Source organism: Canis lupus, chromosome 11 (genome assembly GCF_003254725.2).
Source record: "Canis lupus dingo isolate Sandy chromosome 11, ASM325472v2, whole genome shotgun sequence".
Taxonomy (NCBI): domain Eukaryota; kingdom Metazoa; phylum Chordata; class Mammalia; order Carnivora; family Canidae; genus Canis; species Canis lupus.
Window position 1 is genome coordinate 21178987 of NC_064253.1, and position 23179 is coordinate 21202165.

General features: G+C 43.3%; 1 protein-coding gene across 2 annotated transcripts in view; it reads right to left on the reverse strand.

Annotated features, from left to right (window-relative positions):
* The window catches only part of FSTL4 (follistatin like 4), a 398360-nt gene extending 397012 nt beyond the window's left edge, over window positions 1–1348 (reverse strand). Inside the window, exon 1 of one of the 2 annotated variants that reach the window (XM_025432162.3) lies at window positions 1214–1348. The gene's annotated coding sequence lies outside the window, so the exon portion shown is untranslated. Of the gene's footprint in view, window positions 1–890; window positions 1025–1213 lie in introns of those variants that run through there. The other variant, XM_025432161.3, reaches the window with a different exon arrangement.
* Between the last annotated feature and the right edge of the window lie 21831 nt (window positions 1349–23179).

Consider the following 23179-nt stretch of genomic DNA (forward strand, 5'->3'; position numbering starts at 1 on the left):
GGGCCCCGAAGGCTCGCGCCGCGCTCGGCCGCCCACTCCCGACGGCCGGAGCCCGAGCGCCGCGCTCGGTCCGCGCCGCCCGGGTGCCCCCCAAACTTGAAGCAGGCCTCCTGTGCTGGCGCAGGGGGGCGCAGGGGGGCGCAGGCGGGCGCAGGGGGGCGCAGATCCCCCGCTGCACGCGCTGCCTTAGGACCAAGCTCCCTGCCCGAGCGTCCCCCAAACTGCTCCCTAGCGGCTCCGCAGCGGGAAGCCCAGGTCGCTCCCTCGGAAGGACCCGGGCCGCGGGCTTCGCGGGGGCAGGGCGCGCCCCGGGGCCCCCTCCTCAGCCTCCGCCGAGCCCCCGCGGGCGGACGCGGCGGACCTCGGGGGAGCGACGGCCAGGCGGGGCGCAGCGGGCCCTTCCGGCTGCGGCGGGGACACGCAAGTTTGCCCGCAAAGCCGGCGCGGGGAGGCAGCGAGGACGCCCGCTCCGCACCCCAGCCCGGCCAAGGGCGCGCGGCTCGCCGAGGCCGCCCGGGGGCCCGAGCGGGGAGCGGCGCCTGCGGGGTCCCGGAGCGGTTCCGCTGCGCGCGCCGGCCGGCTCGCCCTGGCACCGGCTGCGGCCCCGGCCACCCCTCCGCGCCCCAGCCCGCCCCCCGAGTCCTGGCCGGGGCCGGGGAGCCCGGGCGCGCCCGAGTCCCGCGGTCCCGAGCCCGCCGCCCGCCAGGCGGGCAAACTTGGCTCTCCCGGCGAGCGCCCGCGCGGGTCCTGCGGGGAGGGGCGGCGCGGGGGGCGCGGGGGGCGCGGGGGGCGCGGGCGGCGCGGGCGCCCGGACCCCAGCGGCGCGCGGCGGGACCGGCTGGCGGCGGCGGCGGCGGCGGCGGCTCGGCACCCTCCCCGCGCCCGCGTACCTGAGGTGGCCGGGGCCGCGGCGAGACCAGGTAGCCGGCCCACGCGAGCGCCCGTGGCGGCGGCGGCGGCGGCGGCGGTGGCGGCGACCCGGCCGCGCGTCCCTCGGTCGGTCTCCGCGGCTGTCGGCGGGTCCCGGGCGCGCCGGAGGCTGCCTCGGCTCCAGCTCCGCGAGCCGCCGCTGCCGTACCGCCGCCGCCGCGGCTGCCCTATTTCTGCCGCCGGGACCCGAGCCCGTGACGTCACCCTGCCGGCCCCGCCTGCCCAATCGCCGCCACCTGTGCGCGCGGCCCGCCCGCCCGCCCGCCGCTCACCCCCCGCTCACCCCCGCGCGGGGCCCGAGGCAGGTGCGCGGAGCAGCCGGGCGCGCTCGCGGGGCGCGAGGACTCCGGGCGCCCCAGGGCGAGCTCCGGCCCCGCGGGGGAAGGCGGCGCGCTTCCGCAGCTGGCTCTCCTAGGGCTCCGCGGGCGGCCGCCCCCTTCCGCTCCCCTCCCCGCCCCTCCCCTCCCCTCCCGTCCCCTCCTCGGGCTCCTGCCCGGGCCGAGTTTCCCGCCGGTGCTCTCGAGATGGTCAGCGGCCACAGCTGTGGAGCCCGGCGGGCCCGGACACCTCACCCGCGCCCGTGGCCCTGGACGCCGAGCCTAGGGACACTCCCCCTCGCTGAGAGCCGACAACCTGCCGACAAGCAAAGTTTTTCTCTCTCTCGGCTGGCTCTGCCCGCTACCAGCTGGAGAATCTTACAAAATCCTGTGCATACGAGGGCAGTCCCAGGTGACGCTGGCTTAGCCCGGCCAAGCTGCGACGAGAGGGTCCCCTAGCCCCCCTTCCAACGAGACAGTTTCACTGCCCTGACTTCATCCCCAAGCCTGGAGCTCCCAAACCTTTCTGGATCCCTATTCAACATCCAGAACTCCTGGAGACTCCCACCCTGGCTGTCGGTATTGGTGCCCAAATAAATTGTAAACACCTCTGTAACAGCTAGCAACCCCCCCCCCGACACACACACACACACACACACACACACACACACACACACACACACACCATCTGTCTGTAGTCCAAGTCTGACATCAGACTTAGGAGTGAGACCCTACCTAAGCCAGGCTGGTGGTAACTAACCGGCAAGAGCCTTTCTGGGGAGCTGCTCCCTGCTCTGTGTGGGCACCAGGTAACTTGCTGGCGTGGTGAACAGTAGTGTCTTGTCCATGCCCCTGTGGTCTCTTCTCGTCTGGAGAAGGGGACAGAGGGGATTTTCTGAGAATAAGTTTAGTTAAATATCAAGAGAAGAGGAAGAATAAAATGCTGGCATGGAGGAAAAGGTGTTACATTTGCTCTTTCCTTTAACAGATGTTTACTGGGTGCCTCCTATATACCAGGCACCGTGCTAGGTGCTGGGAAGACAGCAGTGGATGGACCAGAATAGTCCCTGCCCTCACATAGAATTCTATCTGGGATCCAGCTCTCCCCCTACCACTGCCCAGGGTATACCCCAGGCCAGTCATATCAGTTTCTCCATCTGCAAAACGAGGAGTGCATGAGACCCTGGGTGACTTCCAGGTCTCCAGCACTGTGACTTTCCACCTGGAAACTGTGATGTGGGCTCAGAAGGACAAAAGCCATTCCATCCTCAGTGCCCTAGGGCCTTGGCAGGAATGATGCTCTCTCATATTTGACCATAAATCTTTGCCAAGGCCATCCGTGACTGAACCCCCAAGGCTGGCTTGAGGCCAGGTTCTCTGCAGCTGGACTGGGGAAAAGATGGCACTTTTCCATCCTGGGAAAAAGAGAAGAAGGACTGGACATAAAAGGAAGCAGGGGAATTGGAAATGTGCTATGCGTCCCTCTGAAATTTAATTCTAAGTCCGTGGACAAGATGGAGCCCCACAGCTCAGAGACTGGGTTTAGCTCCCCTCCCACACTTTGAGGTGTTTGGAAAAGCAGATTTCTGTTCTCAGCTCTGAGCACAAAGTTCCTGAGTCAGCCTAGTGGCCCTATTACATAATCAAGGCGGGCCTTGGGGTTTATATTTTTAATAACTCTGGGTCATACATAAGCCAAGGTCTGTAGATTGACCAAGATCCAAAATAGCTCTGTTTAGTGTGGTGAACAGGGACTGGACTTCTACAGACTTCCTTTGCTTCCCAAAGAAGGGGGGAATGTAGCTGCTACAAACCAGATGTACAGAATATCCCTTGGAGATAATACTAACACCTGAAGTGAGCTATTGTGACTACTGTGCATAAAATAAGCGTGGAATTAAAGTCACCTTGGAATAAAAAAGGTGAAGTGTGAATGACGAAATAAAAACAAGCCTTCAGGGAAGCGGCATCAGATGCCAGTAGACCTTGACACCGCTCTGAATTGCTCTGTGCTTTGACCTCTCAGGGCAAATCTTGGCTTAACACTACTCCACCAACATGGAAAATAGGCTAGATTCCACACAATGAATTTGCTTGAAACCCTATTTCAGAATTTGCAAGCATACTGATGATTCTCAGTAACCAGCTGGGATGCTTGGCCACAAAAAGGGAGGGGGACTAAGTTTCGAATTCACATAATTCAGTAAGTTTGGAAGGGGGAAGTTAAAGGAAACATAGTTCAGATGACTGCCTCCAACCTCCAGCGTAGGTGATCGGTGAGCAATTTCACGAGAGACTCAGAGACACATTTAAGGGAGTAAGTGCTGTGCTGTATTTTTGCAAGATCGGGATATTTAAAAATTTCCTATAGATATTTACCAGTTTTAAAACTTTTTTTCTGTTTCCATTCTTATCCAAAACACAACAATATGATCAAAAACTACAGCCAAACAATGGGTCTCCTACATGTCATTTCAGCATGGAGCGGCAAGTACATCAGGCCACGCAGAGACCACAGAGCCACGGGATCGGGAAGAGGCAGGAGTACCTCCTGCAGGTTCAGCAACAAGTTTCCATCACTAGCTGTGGGTCAGGTCTCCCTGGGCTGGTCAGACAGTGCTCAGAAACACCTGTTAGAAGCCAGACTGAAAGGTCATGTGAGAAGGTGGGAAAAGGCAGGAAAGGATCTTCCTGGTCTAGCATAATTGAACATTCTGCTACCCGTTCAAAGAATGTTTTATAAAAATTTTAAACCAAACCATGCAGCCGACTAAAGAAGCAGTCTGGATCTTTGGAGAGCCCCAGACAGAAAGGCACACAGAGCGGGTGCCTCTCCTGCCTCTGCCCCACTTTGACTGGGCAAGACTGTCCAGGCCTAGTTTCTTCACGTCTCCAGGGGGAGGTGGAGGTGTAGGCAGGGTGGGAGGCATTCATACTCAATCAGCTTCTGAGGTCATTTTCAATTCTAGAAGCCCATGCCTTTGTTTTGCTAGGATTTATGGAAGTGAGGGCCACTCTGATGTAAACAGAGCTATGATGTTAAGGGTTTCTTCAAAATTTCTTAAATCACGGTTCACTTAGTCATCTAGAAATTAAGGGAATGCAGGCAATAAATTCAAAACCCTAGACCTAAAATCACACTCGGAAATAATTGTCTAACTTTGATTTAGGGTGAAAAGTAGCCAGCATGGAGATTAAGTAAGGTATTCCTTCAAGAGGTGTGATTTGGGAAAATTTTCAAGGCAAAAAAGAAGTGCTAAGGAATGCGGATTTTAATTAAGAAGCTAGGAGAAATGAAAATCCACAGCGAAGGGGAGGGAACTGTGAATGGGTAAAGGTGGAGGGCGTGGAAAATAAACCCCTTCTCTGTGGTAGCAATCCTGAGACAGCAGTCCCATCCGGCTCCCAAGGCCTAGGCTGATGGTACGATGGGCGATGGGCGTGCGGAAGGCTGCCAAATAGGAGGAAATGAAGCTCAGCCACTCACGGAATTCCACATGCACAGGGAGAATGTGGGCTGACAAGGACAACCTCCAAGCCACAAAGTACTACCTCCTAGAGGGGATAGGGGAGAGAGATGAAGCAGGAGGATGGGAGGAAGAGAAGGGCAAAGAGAGGGCCAACCTTTACTCAACCTTATTTATTTAAACTCACACATTTTTTGCCACGCCACTGTTTTCCAGCTCATCAATATAGAGTGGTAAATAACATGCCCATCTTATATATATATAAAAAAAAGATCATTCAAAAAGATGAATGCTTACCTTATGGACACTCCATTCCTGTGAATATACGCTCCATTTGAATGCACAGGCAGTACTGTGGCAGGTCATCTTAAGTCTTGTAAAGAGCACCAAGCCAGACGAGGATCTGTGAGGTGGTACTGGACTTAGCTCATATGCCACCCCAAATCTGAGTCACCACACTGATGTCTCTGCCCCCACCCCTACTCCCTCCACTCTGTCCCTCCCCTCAACCCTATTTATCCTGCCTACTGGCCCCTCTGAGCTGTTCCCACAGCCTTAGAGACAGATCCCTCTGCTGTTACTGCCACTACCCAATCCAAGAAGCCCCCTGCACGTGGCACAAACTGACACAGAGACTCTGGGCTCCATCCATGCCTGTGCACTGGTCAGACTAGACCTCTGGGGGCTCGGCTTCCCCAGAAGATGGGGAGCAGAGGCATGAAGAAATGATGGGACAAGATATGACAAGACCTGGTGGGGTGAACATGCAGGCACAAGGCACGACAGGTGAAGACCTGAATGGATGTGAGGGAGGCCACTGTGGCTCAGCAGAGGGACCAGGCAGACATTTGTTGAAGAAGGCAAGAAGTGGCTGGGGCCAGATCTCTTAGGCCCTGTAAGCTCAGATAAACAAGGATTTCAGATCTAATTTGATGTGTAATGGAAGCCAGTGGAAGGTTTCGAGCAAGAGAATGACATGATCTCCTGTACATTTTGAACGTCCCTCCAGGTGCTGTATGGAGAACAGATTAGGCGGATGGCAGAGTGTCTGGTGGAGTGAAAGCAGTTAGCAGCTGTTCAGCTGTTGCGAGGTAAAGGCGTGTTTAGCTCACACTCATTGCTGGCACCACACCAGCACTTTACGTTTATTGATTGCTAACTATGCATTGGGCGCTGGGCCTAACCCCTTTGTATGGATTGTATCACCTAATTTGCTTAGCACTCTTATAAGGTCCCCATTTAATAAGTTAAGCTCAGAAAAGTCACACAATTTATCTAAGGCAGTTTGTCTCACAAAAGGCAGAGCTAGGATTTGACTCAGAGCCTGCACCCAGAATCACTATGCAATTCTACATCACTTACACAGAGTGAGTGTATGCACGTGGCAGCTAATACGTATCTCAAAATACACATCGTACGAATAGGTGCCCAGAGAACCTTTTGCTCTGAATCTTTTGGTGTATTGGCTTAATTGTCCTCATCCTGATCCCTTGTCATATCAACACCCAACACGTATTCTCTCTCTCTGCCGATAGAATGTCAATTCTGTTCAGCGTGCTCTGAGCCAACCATGGGGCTTCTGTTCTCTTTGCCAGGAACTGGCTAAGGGGAGAGCAGGGAGCCCCGTCTGGCCAAGGAGAGGTGACGGAAAGTCAGCTGAGGGCGGATAAAGAGATGCACAGGGGAGGCGGGCAAAGGTGCCTGTGTGGCTCAGTGGGTTAAGTGTCCAGCTCTTGGCTTCAGCTCATATCATGATTTCATGAGTAGTGGGATTGAGCCCCCTGTCCGGCTCTGCACTCATCGGGGAGTGTGTTTAAAGATTCTCTACCTCTGCCCCTCCCCTCATCCATGCAAGCATGTGTTTTCTCTCTTTCTCTCTCTCTAAAATAAATGAATCTTTAAAAAAAATTTTTTTAAATATCCACAGGAAGAGATGATGTCTCTTTCCCCTCTTGATACTATCATTAACTACAAGGGTCCCCTGGGCCCACAGTTGATGTCCTGTGACCTGAAGAGCAGCCAAGTTGACCCAAGAAAGATGGCACAACAGGAAAATAAGCTAAGACCTTACCGATGTCACTGAGCTGCTGAAATAACCAATTCTGAAGGTGCCCTATCTCGGGTTCTTATTTTCCTCATGACTTAAATCAGCTGGGTTTGGATTTTTTGTTACTTGAAGTAGAAAACATAGCAAATGAGAAAGAAGCCCAAATGTAAATAAAAACCTGATCCATTATTTGACTGCCTTTAGACATACAACATGAAAGATTAATACTGTCATCATCCCACTTTATTTGTCTAAGGACCCCAGGCTAGTCAAAGGTTGAAGTCCCTGGACTCTTATCCAGTGCTCACATGGAGAGGATTTTCATTTATGGAGAACATTTAATTAAGCAGGACCCTCCGTTTCCTAATTGCCCTAGATAAAAGGCAGCAGACACATAAGAAGGGACACGTACAGGATACTTTAAATCTGACAAATGCGAACACACACATCTGTCACCGCTGCCTAGCCGTATGTGACTCACAAACACTTTTCACTATGACTATCCTCAAAAAATGTTTAACTGGCTTTGCCATTTCTGTGCAGTCTGTGATGAGTCCGTGATTTGAAATCTTAAACAAGAGTATCATATTGAATATTGTATTCTAAAGTCTGTTTTAATGGAATCAATAATCACAATACAGTCATTTAAAAAATTCTTCTTTACATCATTTAACGAGGAATGCACAATATATAGTTTTTATTAAATTATATAAAAGGAAATATTATTTTCAGATAAATGTGCTAAAAAAATGATATGTCCTATCTGGTTTGGAGACTGAATGTATCCTAAAAAGTACTTTTGGATTTTACTCCATAATATAGCATCAAGTATAGGAAAAACTGGTTTCCAAGAACGGATGTCTGAAACTCTGGAATTTTATGCTTAAAAAAGCTACGGTTTTATTTTTATAATTTCCATGTTTTGTTTATAAATGACAGGAGGGGAAAGATTTCAGGCCGCTATTTGCAAGCACTCTGCAAATAGCACATTGTGGGTGTGGATAGAGCCTTTATTCTCAATAAATGAAAAGCCAAATTGGACATAATTGTCACTCTATTTTCTCTCCTTAACGCTGTTTTTGAAGTACCAAAGACATCTTGATGTTCCGTAGAAGGGTTTTTATCAGATGAATGTGATTTACAGATTGGCGAAGGTAATTTTGCAGTAAGATTGTAGTGTTCCCTTTTTTTGCTCTTAATTATCTTGTATTTCATTATCAGGTTCCTTATGTTTCTCGTCTTTAAACACAATCTATTATGAGCATAAATCAAACATATGTCTAAGAAGAAAAACAATTTAAAATATAACAGTCTCAACCATTTCTGCAGTATTGTGCAGCCAAGAAATAAGCCGAGCGATCAAGCCATGAGTGTCCTCATTTGAACTCCACCTTAACCACTGTGTGTGCCCCCTTGTTACACACCGACAGGCCTGCTGTCTTTTCTTACAAATGTGAAAGGAAAATTTTTTAATTAAACCTTTCATTCTGAAATCATTAGAGATTTCGCATACAGTTGTAAGATACACCAGGGCACTTGAGTGTACCACTTACCCAGTGTCTTCCGGTGATAGCATCTTGTAAAACTATAGTGTCATAGCACAACCAGAATATTGACATTGATGTAGTCAAGGTACAGAACCTCTCGTTCACCACTAGGATCCTTCCCGTGACCCTCTTACAGCCACACCTATCTTCCTTCCCTCTGCCCCTCCCTACTCATCCCGAATGCCTGGTGATGGCGAACCTGTTCTTATTTCTGCAATGTTGTCATTTCAACAGTGCTCTGTAAAGGGGATCATACACTATGTAGTCTTTGGGGGTGGGCTTTTTCCACTCAGCATAATTACCTCAAGACTGATTCAAGTTGTTTCCCTTGTCAATGGTTTGTTCCTTGGTGTTACTGAGTAGTATTCCGTGGTATGCAAGAAACACATTGGTTAAACCACCTGGCTTGTTTCCATTTTGGGCTCTTCCAAATAAAGTTGCTATCAACATTCCTGTACAGGTTTTTTACAAACATAAATTGTCATTTCTCTAGGATAAATACCCATGAGTGCAATCACTGGTTTGTACGATGGTCTCATGCTTAGTTTTCAAAGAAAGAGCCAAACCATTTTTCTGGATGTCTGTACCATCTGACATTTCCACCAGTGAGGCACAAGCGATTCTATTTCTCAGCATCCTTGCCTGCATTTGCTGGGGTCACTATTTTTTATTGTAGTTATTCTGATACACGTGTAGTGATAGCTTATTGTAATTTTATTTTTTTTTATTATTTTTTAAAGATTTTAGTTATACATTCATGAGAGACCCAGAGAGAGAGGCAGAGACATAGGCAGAGGGAGAAGCAGGTTCCCTGTGGGGAACCCAATGCAGGACTTGATTCCAGGACCCTGGGATCACGACCTGAGCCAAAGGCAGACATTCAGCCACTGAGCCAACCAGGTGTCCTACCCACTGTGATTTTAATTTGCATTTCCCTAACAGCTAATCACAATGAACACCTTTTCACGTGTTTATTTGTGATCTGTATAGTCTCTTTAGTGCAATACCTCTTCTTGTCTTCTGGCCATTTCCTATTTGGATTGCTTGGGGTTTCTTTCTTGTATGTTTGTTTTTTTCTGTTGTTGAGTTTTGAGAATTCTTTATACATTCTAGATACCAGTCCTTCCTGGGTTTGTGGTTTGCAAATATTTTCCTTCAGTCCATGGCTTCTTTTTTCATCCTCTTAATAGGGTCCCTTCTAGGACAAAAGTTTTAAATTTTGATATAGTCAAATTTGTTCATTTTTCCTTCCATAGATCTTACTTTTGATGTCAAATCTAAATCCAAGATCCCAAAGACTTTTTTGAAATGAAAGCTTAAGAGTTTTACATTTTACATTTAAGTCTGTCACCCCTTTTGAGTGAAATTTGTACAGGGTTTGAGACTTTAAGGTTCACTTGTTTTCCCTTAGAATGTCTAATTGTCCCACATCATTTTTTTGAAAAGGCTATCTTTTCTGCATTGAATTGCTTTGCACCTTTGTAAAAAATCAGGAATTGCCAACCTCCTAAAAATTCGAAACGGTCTAAAAAAGAAGAGCAAGATTGAAGACTCACACTTCCTGATCTTAAAACTTGCCACAAAACTACATTAATCAAAACAGTGTGATACTGACATAAGGACAGATATACAAACCAATGGAAGAGAATTGAAATTCCAGAAATACACTTCAATGGCCAATTGACTTGCAAAAAGGGGCCATGACTATTCAATGCAGAAAGAATGATCTCTTGAACAAGAAGCACTGGATCAACTGCATATCTTCATGTAAAATAATTAATTTGGACCCCTACCTCACATCATTTATAAAAATTAACTCAAAACCGATCAACAACCTTAATGTAAGAATTAAAACTATAAACTCTTAGAAGAAACACAGGGACCTTGGCTTTGGCAATGGATTCTTAGATCTGACACCAAAAGCATGAGAATTAACAAAAAATAAATAAACTGGATTTTATCAAAATTTAACATTTTTATACATTTAATGCAAGAGCATTATCAAGAAAATGGAAAGACAACTTAGAGAATGGGAGACAATATTTGGAATTCATATCTGATAAGGGATTAATATCACAAATATATAAATAACTCTTACAACTCAACAGCAAAAAGACAAATAACCCAATTTAAAAAATAGACAAAGGATTTGAATAGATGTTTCACTAGAGAAGATATTACAAATGGCCTGAAAGTACATGAAAACTTGCTCAATATTCTTAGTCATTAGGAAAATGTAAATCATAACCACAGTGAAATACCACTTCATACCCAATAGGATGGCTATAAAAATATTCTGTAAAAAGGAGAATAACAAGTTATGGCAAGGACTTGGCTAATTGGAAACCTTGTACACTGCCAATGGGAATGTAAAAAGGTTTAGTTGCTGTGGAAAACAGTGTAGTCAGTCATTCTTCAAAAAGTTAAACACTGAATGACCATATGACCCAGCAATTCCAATCCTACTTACATGCTCCAAAACACTGAAAACAAGCTCTCAAAGATTTGTACGTGAATGTTCATAGCAACACTACTCATAACAGCCAAAATTAGAAACAACACAAATGTCCATCAATGGATGGATGGATAAAAAAATTGTGGTAAACAGACAGAATGAAGTATTATTCAACCATAGAAAGGAATGAAGTACTGATACATGTTACAACATGGATAAACCTCAAAAGTAAAATGTTAAGTGAAGGAAGCCAGACACAAAAGGTCACATATTGTATTTTCCACTCATATGAAATATTAAGAATAGGAAAATCATAGAAAGCAAATTGGTGTTTGGAGGGAGGAACAAGGAGAAAGTATTAATGGCTATGGGGTTTTACTTTGGAATGATGAAAGTGTTTTGGAGTTAGATAGAAATATTATTTCCACAACATTGTAAATATACTAAATGCTATTGATTTGTTCCTTTTAAAATGGTTAATTTTGTGTTATATGAATTTCAACTCATAAAAATACAATAAAATATTCAGTGAAGCATATTTTCTGAGTCTATTCTGTGTTCCCTATTCTTCTCCATTGATTTATGTGTCTATTCCTCTACCAATATTTTATAATCTTGATTACAATAGATACAAAAGTCTGAAATTGGATATATGTATTGGGTAAGTGCATCATGATCTTGTATATATTTACAAAAAACACCTACTTCAATTTTGGTAGGAATTGTGTTAAGCTTGTCTTTAAATTTGGAGAGAATTAACATCTTTACTATGTTGAGTATGCCTCTCCATTTATTTAGATCTGTTTTTATTTCTTTCAGCTTTGATTTCTTTAATCAGCATTTTATAATCTTCTATTTCTCTCTTTTTTAGTAATTGTAAATGGTATTTTATTTTTAATTTTGGTGTTCGTGTGTTAATGTTAGGAATATAGAAATACCATTGATTTTGGTACATTATCTGATATCCTATAATTTTTCTGAACAAACTTATTATTTCTAAGTTTGTGTAAATAATCATGCCATCTTCAAATAGGGGCCATTTTATTTATTTATGTTTGTCTTTTATTTCCTTTTCTTATCTCATTGTATGCGCTAAAACTTCTGACACTATGTTGAATAAGAGTAGTGAGAAGAGACATCCTGCCTTGTTCCTGATCTTAGGGAGTACGTGTTCATTTTTTGATAAGGTTAGCAGTAGATATTTTGTAGATGTTCTTTATGAATTTGAAGTTCTTCTGTATTCATATTTTTAAAGATTTTTTTTATTATGAATGGATTGAATTTTGTCAAATGCTTTTTCTGAATTGATTCATTCATGTGATTTTTCTTCTTTAGCCATTAATTGGTAGATTACATTGATTTTTTTTTTTAAATACTGAACTAGTTTCACATCTCTGCAATAAACCCCATTTGGTCATAGTATATAATCTCTTTATATTTTGCTGAATTTTCTGTTAGTACTTTGTTAAGATTTTTGTGTCTATATTCATGAGGAAAATGGATCTTTCATTTTCTTTTTTGTAGTGTTTTTGTCTGGTTCTGGTATCAAGGTAACATCGCAAAATGAATTAAGACATGTTCCCTTCTCTTCTATTTTCTAGAAGAGAAGGTGTTCTATTTTCTAGAACACCATAGAATTGGTGTTAAGTTTCTCAGTAGAATTTTCCAGCAAAACCATCTGGGCCTGAACATTTCCTGTGGGACAAGTTTTTTTATTATTAATTCAGTTTTCTTAATAGTTTAGAACTATTCCAAGAATCAGTTTGATTTTGGGTGAGTTGTGGAAGTGTGTGTTTTTTGAAAAATTGGTCCATTTCCTCTAAGTTGTAAAATTTAGGCATGTAGAGTTGTTTATACTATTACTTTATTCCCCATTTGATGTCTGCAGGATCTGCAGTGATACCCTTACTTTATTTCTGATGTTGGCAATTAGTGTTTTCTCCCTTTTATTCTTTCTCAGGCTTGATAGAGGCTCACTTATTTTATTGATTGATCTTTTCAAAACACATCTCTTTGTTTCACTGATTCTTCTCTATCAGTTTCTTGGTTTCTCTTGCTACCTTTATTTATTTTTTTTACTTCTGCTTGCTTTATGTTTATTTGGCTCCCCACTTTTTTTTGAGTTCTTGAAGTATAAACTTTGATTATTTATTTCAGACTTTTTTCCCTTTTCTAGTGTATGCACTTAGTACTATAAAATTTCCTTCTCATCATTGCATTGTGTCCCATAAATTTTGATATGCTATGTTTTTATTCTCATTCAGTTTAATGTATTATTTTTACTTCTCTGAGAGTTCCTCTTTGACCCATGGCTATTCAGGAATCTGTTGTTTTGTTTCCAAGTGTTGAAATTTTTCCCATTACCTTTCTGTTATGGATTTCTAGTATGATTCCATGGTGATTGGAGAACACACCCTGTATTATTTAAATTCTTTTAAATTTGTTAGGGTTTATTTTTGGGGCAAGATATGGTCTACCTTGGTATATGTTTTGTGCCACACCTGGAAAGAATGCCAATTCTGTTGTTGTTGGGTAGAGGGTCCTATAAACGTTCATTAGATTTTCTTGGTTGATGCTGCTATTGAGTTTTTTCTAACCTTGGTGATTTTCTATCTAGTTGTTTCATCACTTGTTGAGAGAGGGGTGTTGGAGTCTCCAACTATAATTAAGGAGTTGTCTGTTTTCCTTTTCTGTTCTCTCCGTTTCTCTTTCACATATTTTATACCTCTGTTGCTTGATGCACACCTATTTAGGATTGCTATGTGTTCTTCAAACCAAACCTCTTATTATATGATGATTCCATCTTGAGGATTTTCTATGCTCTGAAATCTATATTATCTGCTGTTAAAATAGCCAGTCCGGCTTTCTTTTCACTAGTATTTGCATCCTTTTACACTTAACCTCCCCATATCATCATATTTTAAGTGAATTCCTTAAAGATGGCATATAGTAGATCATTTTTTTAATTCACTCTGAGAATCTCTGTTTTGTAATTGGTATAGTTAGAGCATTGAAATTTAACTGATATGTTAATGCTTAAGCCTGTCATTTTCTTTTTTGTTGCCTGTTCTGTTTTCTGTTTCTCTTTTTTTCCTGGCTTCTTGTGAAGAAGATGTTTTAGAGTTCCATTTTGATTTATCTGTAGTGTTTTTGAGCATATCTCTCTATATAGATTTTGTGCCTGAAGTATTACAACATTTATACATAACTTATGTAGTTTACTGGTTTAGCAATTTTACCAGTTCAAGTGCGGGAACTTTACCTTCCTTTATATCCCTATACATTTCAGACATTTATAATTGTCTTAAATCTTTTTTCTACAGACACTTAGAATTATACCAGATGGTATAACAATTCTGCTTCAAACATGAAACACAATTTAGAAAATTCAAGAAGGAAAATCTGTTGTATTTACCCATGTTTTTTCTCACATATTCTTTCTTCTTGATGTCTAAGATTACTTTTTATTATTTCTTTTCCTTCTAGAAAACTTTCTTTAGATTTCTTAATAGTAGCTCCTCTGGAGGCAAATTTTCTTATTTTTTATTTTCCTGAGAATGCTTTGATTATTCCTTCATTCCTGAAGGATATTTTCTCTGGATATAGGATTCTGGGTTGACAGGTTTCTTTGATTGGTTAAAAATGTTGTGCCATTTCCCTCTGGCCTCTATAATCTCTGATAGGAAATCCTCTGTCATTCAAATTGTGTTTGGACATACAAAGTGTTTCTCTTGCTGCTTTCAAGATTTTCTGTTTGTCTTTAGTTTTCAGAAGTTTGACTACAACATGTCTTGGTGTGGATTTATTTGGATTTATCCTCTTTGTAGCTGCTAACCTTCTTGAATTTATAAATTAAGTCTTTTACTCTATGTTTCCCACCATTATTTCTGTGAGAACTTTTTTAGCCTGCCCTCTTTCTCCTCTCCTTCCAGAATTCTGATAATACAAATGTTAGAGCTTTTTTCATAGTCCCACAGGTTCCTGAGACTCTAATTGCAATCTATTTTCTCTATATTGTTCAAATTGGGGGTTTTGTTGTTGTCTCTTCAAGTTCATCATGATTTCTTCTGTCCCCTCCATTAAATTCTGAGCCCATTCATGATGAATACCCACCATATGCTTCAACGTGGATAGAACTGGAGGGTATTATGCTGAGTGAAGTAAGTCAATCAGACAAGAACAAACATTATATGGTTTCATTCATGCAGAGAATATAAAAACTAGTGAAAGGAATTAAAGGAGAAAGGAGAGAAAATGAGTGGGAAATATCAGAGAGGGTGACAGAACATGAAAGGCTCCTAACTCTGGGAAATGAACAAGGGGTGATGGAAGGGGAAGTGGGCAGGGGATGGGGTGACTGGGTGACGGGCACTGAGGGGGGCACTTGATGGGATGAGCACTGGTGTTATGCTATATATTGGCAAATTGAACTCCAATAAGAAATATACAAAAAAAAAAAAAAACAATATGCTGTACTGCATTTTAGAGATTACAAAAAAAATAATAAAAAATAAATTCTGAGCCGATTCATTAAATTTTTTAGATCAGTTGCTATATTTCTCAGTTTTGAAATCTTCATTTGGTTCTTTTTTATATTTTCTATTTAGACTTTCTATTTTTCCTTTTGTATGCTCAAGTATGCTCATAAATGCTCATTGAAACATTATTACGACAGTTGCCTTAAAACCTTGTCAGATAATTCTAACATGCCTGTCATATCATTATAGGCATCTATGATTTTCTTTCATTTGCTTGAGATTTTCTTGGTTCTTTGTATGATGAATGATTTTGGAATGGAACCTGTACATTTTGGATACTATGTTTTGAGACTCTGGATCTTATTTGTCTGTTTTTCACCTTTACTGAGGTATAATTGACAAATGGAATACTAGGTTTTTAAAAGTACAATGTGATTATTTGACATATGTATACTTTGTGAAATGACTACACAGTCAGGTTAATCAATACTCCTCAATCTTATTGAAACCTGTTTTAACTGGCTTCTTCTGATACTGCTCCAATAAAGAAGGTGGGGGGATGTCATTTTATTACTGCCAAGTGAGTATAGAAGTCTAGGTTCCCTACTCAACTGCTACTGACACCTAAGGGGAAGACTCCCTATTACTGCTGAGGAGAGGTAGAAATTCCACTTCCCTCCTAGGCTTCCACTGAAACATCCCAGAAGGATAGGATTGCCACATTCCTGCCCATCACATGACTAATATTGACATCATGGGGTGAGAAGAGGTGGAGACAAAGTGACCTTGTTACCAAGGGAGAGGCAGTGATGGTAAGTCCTGAATCTACTAGACCTCCTCTGACACCACCTCAGCATAAAGAACATGGGTTCTTTGTTCTTGCCAGGTGAAGCAGAAGTCCAGGCTCCCTACTCAGCCTTCTCTGAAGCCATTCTGGTAGGGGGACTGGGACACCTTGTCAAATTTGGATTTACCTCCTTGAACTTATTGGTATGAACAGAAGTGGGACTAGTGTTTATTTCTATGCTACTTGCCTGCAGTATAATGGTTACAGTCTAAACGTTTTCTCAGTAGGTTGCCCCTTTCCTAGTTCTATGCTACAGAAAGCAAGCTTTTGCTGGGGTTTTCCAGTCTGTACTTGTTGGAAGTTCCAGGTTGCTGGCCTCTTTAGATTCAAGTCTGGAACATATGAGGCAAAAAGAAAACCCAGAGAACTCACTGCTGTGATGTTCCTTGGGTCCTGAAGTCCTATGGATCTGCCTTCTCTTCACTTTTCAGTCTTCTTATGTTTGTCTCATATATAATGTCCAGGGTTACTAGGTTGTACTTAGTGGGAAGAATATGGAAAAAAATATGTCTTCTCTATATTCCCAGAAGTGGAAATCCAGTCATTGATTTCTTTAAGTGTCCATATGGATCCTCTGGAATACCACCAGTTGAGAGGTACTGATACATGATATTGGCTAAGATGTGTGATATGTCAGACATGTTACTAAGAAAATAACTAGAGTGGTGTTCTCATGTCCTGTTCCTCTTCCATTTTTGGTCTGACTTTCTGCAGAGAGGACCTTCATATTCCACAGAAAGCAGCCTGAATATGGATTTTCCCTAGGCAATATTGATTACGGAGCATTGACGTGTTCACTAAGAGCTTAACTTAACTTTATATATACATATACATGGTTTACATATAATTCTATATATATATGTATGTGTGTGTGTGTGTGTACGTACACACATATGTATGTATGTATATATGGTTGTATATATGATTTACAGTTTTAAAAACAAACTACAGACAATAGGATCTCCTTGGTAGAGGATAAAGGAATAAATAGTTCCTCTACTCGGCATATTATTATCTCTTGACTATTTTATTCTTTAAAAAAAAAACACAGGAAGGAGACCATGGACATCTTACTGCCATCCCATCTGTTCTTTACATCGAAGTTGGAGTGGAAAGCAGCCCCCTGCTATTTCACATATGAAGGTAGTTAGGAAGCAAGGATGCATTGGTTTTAGGAGGTTTTAATGATGAGTCAAATGTGTGAGGTATTCTGAGGATCATAATTCCTCAAGGGGGTTAATGAATTAAAGCTCAACAGGACTCCCATGGTCAGGGAGGACAAGGTGACCTGCAGACAGTACTGCAGACATGTTTGTATGCTTGATAATGGCGGTTTTGAAGTAAAGTAATCTAACTGCTTCCACAATCTGGAAAGACATGTCCCTGTTGTTCATATACGAAAGGTGTGTGAACTTTAAAATTTTCCTGACTCCTCCTTCTTGAGTTTGCAAAACTAGCGTGAATATCACCACTTCTTCTTTCCCCAACAAAATCCAAGTGGGTCCAATTTAAGTCATGTAGTGAGGGAAGAAGCCCTACTGTGGGCATGAATGACCCTGCAAGAGGGAAGGAGGCAGTAAACTCCTGAAGTACAGTGCCATGTCTAAGTGCCAGGACCCACATTAGCACCTGGCTCATGACAGTCCCTCAATAAATAAGTGTCAAATCAATGAATAAACAACTGGAGAGGCTGTTGGGACAAATGGCCATTTCATGGAAGATACTTACTGAGTCCTGGTGATATGCAAGACAAGATTTGGATTCAAAGACTCAGAGGTCCCAGAACAGAAACCCAAGCTGAAGGAGCTTACAGGGTAAATCATCAGGGGAACACTCAGCACCCTGAGCACTCTACGAGTGGCACAAACAGTAAGGGCTGTGGGAGTTCAAAAGATATGCCTTGGCCCTAAGCGGTCAGAAAGGCCAGGCAGTAGGCTCCTCAGGGACATAGACAGAATCTACATTTCTAAACTCCCGGGATCTAGGGCAGGGTCTGGCTCACAACAACCACTCAGTAAAGGCTTACTGAATAGCTGAAGAATGAAACAACCTGGCTCTCCTACCCATAAGCTATGCAACCTGAGACAAGGCATCTAACTACTCTGTGTCTCAGTTTCCTTTCCAAAGAACGAGAATGATAATAGAACCTACCATTTAGGGTTGATCCAAGAATTAAATGAATTCACATATGTAAAGTATTCACATACTTTAGTGAATTTAGTGCAGAGCAAGTGCTATAGAAATATTAGCTGCTACTACATTTTTATCACTATGCAAAAATGAATGGACAGTCTTGAATAGGATCATAGAAAGGACTGTGATAGATGGACTATGGGGAGATTGAAACCAGCACCGGCAAATGCGCCAAAACCAGGGACATTGCTGCTATTTATTAAACACCAGTTGAATTAATTCCCTTAATAGCTGCATGGGGAAAATACTGTGATCATCCCCAAAACAAGGTTGAGAGAGGTGAAGCAACTTGCTCATAGTTGCACAGCTAGTAACCAGAACAGCTGTGACCTACACTGTTCAGCTGGAATGGAAAGGTGAGCAAAAGGACAGCAAAAAGCAAAGCCAGACGATGGATAGTGGCTGGATTGTAGCAGAAGAGTTTGGAATTCATGCTGTGGAGGTGCAGCACCAACAGGATGAAAGCCGGCTCGTGGAAGGTGACGCCATTAATGATGTGATAGGACAGCCTGGATTTGATGCCTTACGTCCTCCAGCTACAAGCTCATTTCTCTGTCCCATGCTGGCACATCCGCACCCCGGGAGCTCACCTCAAACAGACTTTTCGTCCTCACCAGTCTTCTGAAACTGCTCTCATAAGGTCACACACAACCTCCAAGTGGCTACATCCAGGGAAAACTCCCAGGTCTCATCTTGCCTGACTTGCTTTTTCATTCAACAATGTTCTTTCACTGAGCAGCTTCTAGGTGCCAGGTCCTACTTCAGGGACTGGAGATCAAGCATAGAATAAAACAGAATAAGGTCCCTATGCATGTGAACTTACAGTCTAGTGATCAGTCCAACATGACCCGTGTTAGCAATGTTGCCTTCACTCTTTCTGGGACATCACTCTCTCTGGGCTTCTTTCTCCCCACCACCCTGGTCATTCTTGCTCAGTCTGCTAGGTCGGTTCCCACTTATGTCTCCTTCCTCTAAATGGTGGGGAGCTCTAGTTCCTAGTCCTGGGATCTCTTTTCTTCACTCACTACATTGGAAAGTGCTTCCAACTCTATAGCCTCATCCCCTTTTGTAAGATGAAAGCTCAGACTTGTGTCTCTAGACCAAATTCTATCCTGAGCCATAGTATCCAATCAAGCTAAGCATCTTCTCTCAAAGAGTTAATGGGTATCTTGGGCTTAGGGGGCTCAATCCTGAATTCCTGACCTGGCTATATCCCCAAAGCTGCACGTGTAATCTTCTTCTGATCAGGTGGCGAAAGGAAGCTCCATCTTTCTAGTTGCTCAGTCCAAAACCTTAAAGCCAGCCTCAGCTCTTTTATTCCCTCACATCTCAATCCAAAATACCAGCCAATCTCCTTAGCTCCTCCAGTCTGACAGATCCCAAATCAGACAGCTTATCACTGCCTTTGCAGTAACCCCTCCACTGTTGCCAGCCACTGTCTACTCAGCTGTGTCACTGAGCTCCTGCTCCACCCACCCACCCAGAACTATTCTCAGAACAGAAGTCAGAGCAGTCCTCGTCAACATCAGTTGGACCATGTTATTCTTATTCCTGACTCCTCCACCCCTAAGGACTTCTAATTTCACTCCAAGGAAAACCCCAACTCCTCACAAAAGCCTATATGACCCTACACAATGAGGCCCTGCATTGCTCTGACTTGTATCCTCCTCTTTCCCCCTTGTTCACTCTGCTGTAGCCACATGGACCTCCTTGCAATTCCTGAATGATTCAGGCACACTGCTGCCTGAGGATACTCTTGGCTCAGAAACACACTGGGCTTACTCCCTTCTCTGTAAGGTTCTGCTTCCCCACAAGGCCTTTCCTGACCAGCCTACTTAAAACTTCCTCTCCTCCCCACCCTACCATGATCTGTCCTCTTTCCCTACTTTATTCTTCTCTCATGATACTTATTTTCTTTCAACAACTCTATATTTTGCTTTTTGTTTATCTCTCCCCACTGAAATAAGCTCCCTGAGGGCTGGACTTTAATCTATTTAGTCCTGCCTGATGTCAATCCTGACATCAGTATGGCAATAGGTCCACAAGTATTTATTGATTAGATGATTTAATACATGAATGGGGACAGTGAGATTCAGAGAGGGGAGGGTCTGTGGATAGCCCACCAGGTTCTGTCTAATCCCAAGTTAACAGAAAAGATGCAGGAATCTCATATAGACTAATCCTGGAGAGCCCTGGGATTATAAACAGTGTCAGCCCTTTCTCTGAGAGAGACCCTCATCCTGTCCTAAGAGCTTGCCTCACTTCCAAAACAAACCCAGAGCTCTAAGGCAAGTTGGAGGGTTCCAGGCAGAGCAGGGACTCTGCAGGAGGAAAGAGAGAGCCCACTGGGGGCAGGGAAGGGCAGTGCATGGGAAGAGTCCACAAGGAGCCTCCAGCCAGGCCTTCCTTAAGGGGAATGCCTTCTTCTACATTACCTCTCATAGCCCAGCTTCAGGAGGTCCCACAACAAGGAGAACAAGCAAACTTTTATCTACTATCTCTGTGCTATCTGCCCAGGGCTAAGTCTGAGTGGGAGACAAATGGCCATCCCCAGCCATAGTGATCTTTCCCACAGATGCACCAGGGACAGAGACATTTCCTAGCCTCATTCTCCTTGCCCAGACTCACTGTGAACCAGGAAAAAGAGCAGAACTGACTTTTTAGAACAGAAAGAAAGCACCTGCACCCCAATGTTTATAGCAGCAATGTCCATAGTAGCCAAACTGTGGAAGGAGCCTTGGTGACCATTGAAAGATGAATGGATAAAGAAGATGTGGTTTATGTATACAATGGAATATTACTCAGCCATTAGCAATGACAAATACCCACCATTTGCTTCAACGTGGATGGAACTGGAGGGTATTATGCTGAGTGAAATGAGTCAATCGGAGAAGGACAAACGTTATATGTTCTCATTCATTTGGGGATATAAAAACTAGTGAAAGGGATTAAAGGGGAAAAGAGAGAAAATGAGTGGGAAATATCAGAGAGGGTGTCAGAACATGAGAGAAATGAACAAGAGGTAGTGAAAGGGGAGGTGGGCGGGGGGTTGGGGTGACTGGGTGATGGGCACTAAGGGGGGCACTTGATGGGGTGAGCACTGGGTGTTATGCTATATGTTGGCAAATCAAACTCCAATAAAAAATACACACACAAAAAAAACAAAGAAGATATACAAGTAACCAATAAACGTATGAAAAGATAAAAAAAAAAAAAGAATCTGCACTGGTTCAGATTAACATTAAAATGCAGACCCCATTCACATCCACCACAGATATGTTAAGCAAACACCAAAGTGACAACAGGCATAGTACAATGACAGAGGAGCCAATGGTTTACACCATAACAAGGTGTGCCTTGCCCACATGCCATTCATTAAGGCTTTTCACTCTGATGATGCATGAAATTATCCACCCTGACAGTGTGGCGCCTACTTTATGCCAACTAGCAACATGGCATCCTCTCATTATCCCCTTGGTCACAAATCCACCTGGAGGGGTGTGATTAATGAGAATCTCATAAAACCTAGGAGAACGGGCCATCCCTGGTGCCCTCTAAGAGTGAAATGGCCATTCACAGCCACATAAATTACCGTGTGTCAATCCCCACTTCTTCACTGTCACACCTTGGTGAGCCATCCCACGGCCTCTAAGATGTGACAAAGTTTCCAGGACAGCAGAATCTGCTGCTCTCAGGGACACCTTGTATCTAAATCCAAAGCAAGGTCAGCTCTGATGATCCCAGCACCCTCTAGGCTCTGGGACCTCTTAACAGGGCACAGAAAGGATCAGGGTGTTTACATCAAGGGAAATGCTAAACGTGGAGCAATGGCCTGATTCATTTTACAGCTGTAGTCTTTTCTGATTTGTTCATAATTTTCTACACTACTGCTTCCAATTTGATACTGTCTGGGCCGAGGATGACAATGAGAACGGGATAACAGATGATGAGCTCAAAATACTGAGCACAATATAGTCACCTTGCATGTATGTACAATCAATATGTCACTTGCAGGAAGGAGCCATTGGCCGCTGGGCAAAGCTGGGAATGTAAAATGTCACAGAATTCAAGATGCATTTCTTATGTACTTAGGAGCTGTCACCATAGCTGCCTTGCTGCTCTGGAAGGGAAACGGGCTTAATGTTTCATCATCAGTTACCTTAGATAAATGAATTAGACATCCACAAAGAGTCTGGAAGGACTTCCAAGTGACCCCTTTTGCTTGGCTTGGCAAAGGTGCTATGTACTGGGGTACAGGTTACTCTACACAACTCCAAGGGCACAATTTCCCTAGACTACAGTATGATGGGATCATTACTGTGCAACCATATGCAGCAACCCTGTGGTTATTTGAGCAACTTGGAGTCAATATTCCTAAGGGCTTATGGGAGCATCACAAAAATGGATGACAAAGAACCAGCCACACAGTGCCGTGTTGATAGACCGGAAAATCCATGTATAGACCTCTGACTTGCTAGTACAGTTAACTGTCTGTAACCAGGCTCAGTAGGGCAAGGGGCCATTCCATTTATTCAAGATATTCTGGTTATAATAATTAATTTTCAATTATATTATGATAATATCTCATTTCTACCATACAGACATATGTGTTAACCATTTTATTATTTGAATATTATTAAAACTCCCTAAACTTGGCAACTCCTTTAAAACATGATATATCTTTGCTGAGAGCCACTTCAGCAAGCTTTTAGGAAGACAATGCTATAAAATATATGAAGTATAAGGTTTTTTGGTTTTATAGGTTTATTTTCAAAGGGCAAAACAGACAATTTAAATACAAATCTAAACAGAATTATTCTGTCAAAGGCAGCAATAACGTCAAAATGTGTTCGCACTTCCAGACACTTACCCCCATCTTTCGACTCTTGTCTCAGGGA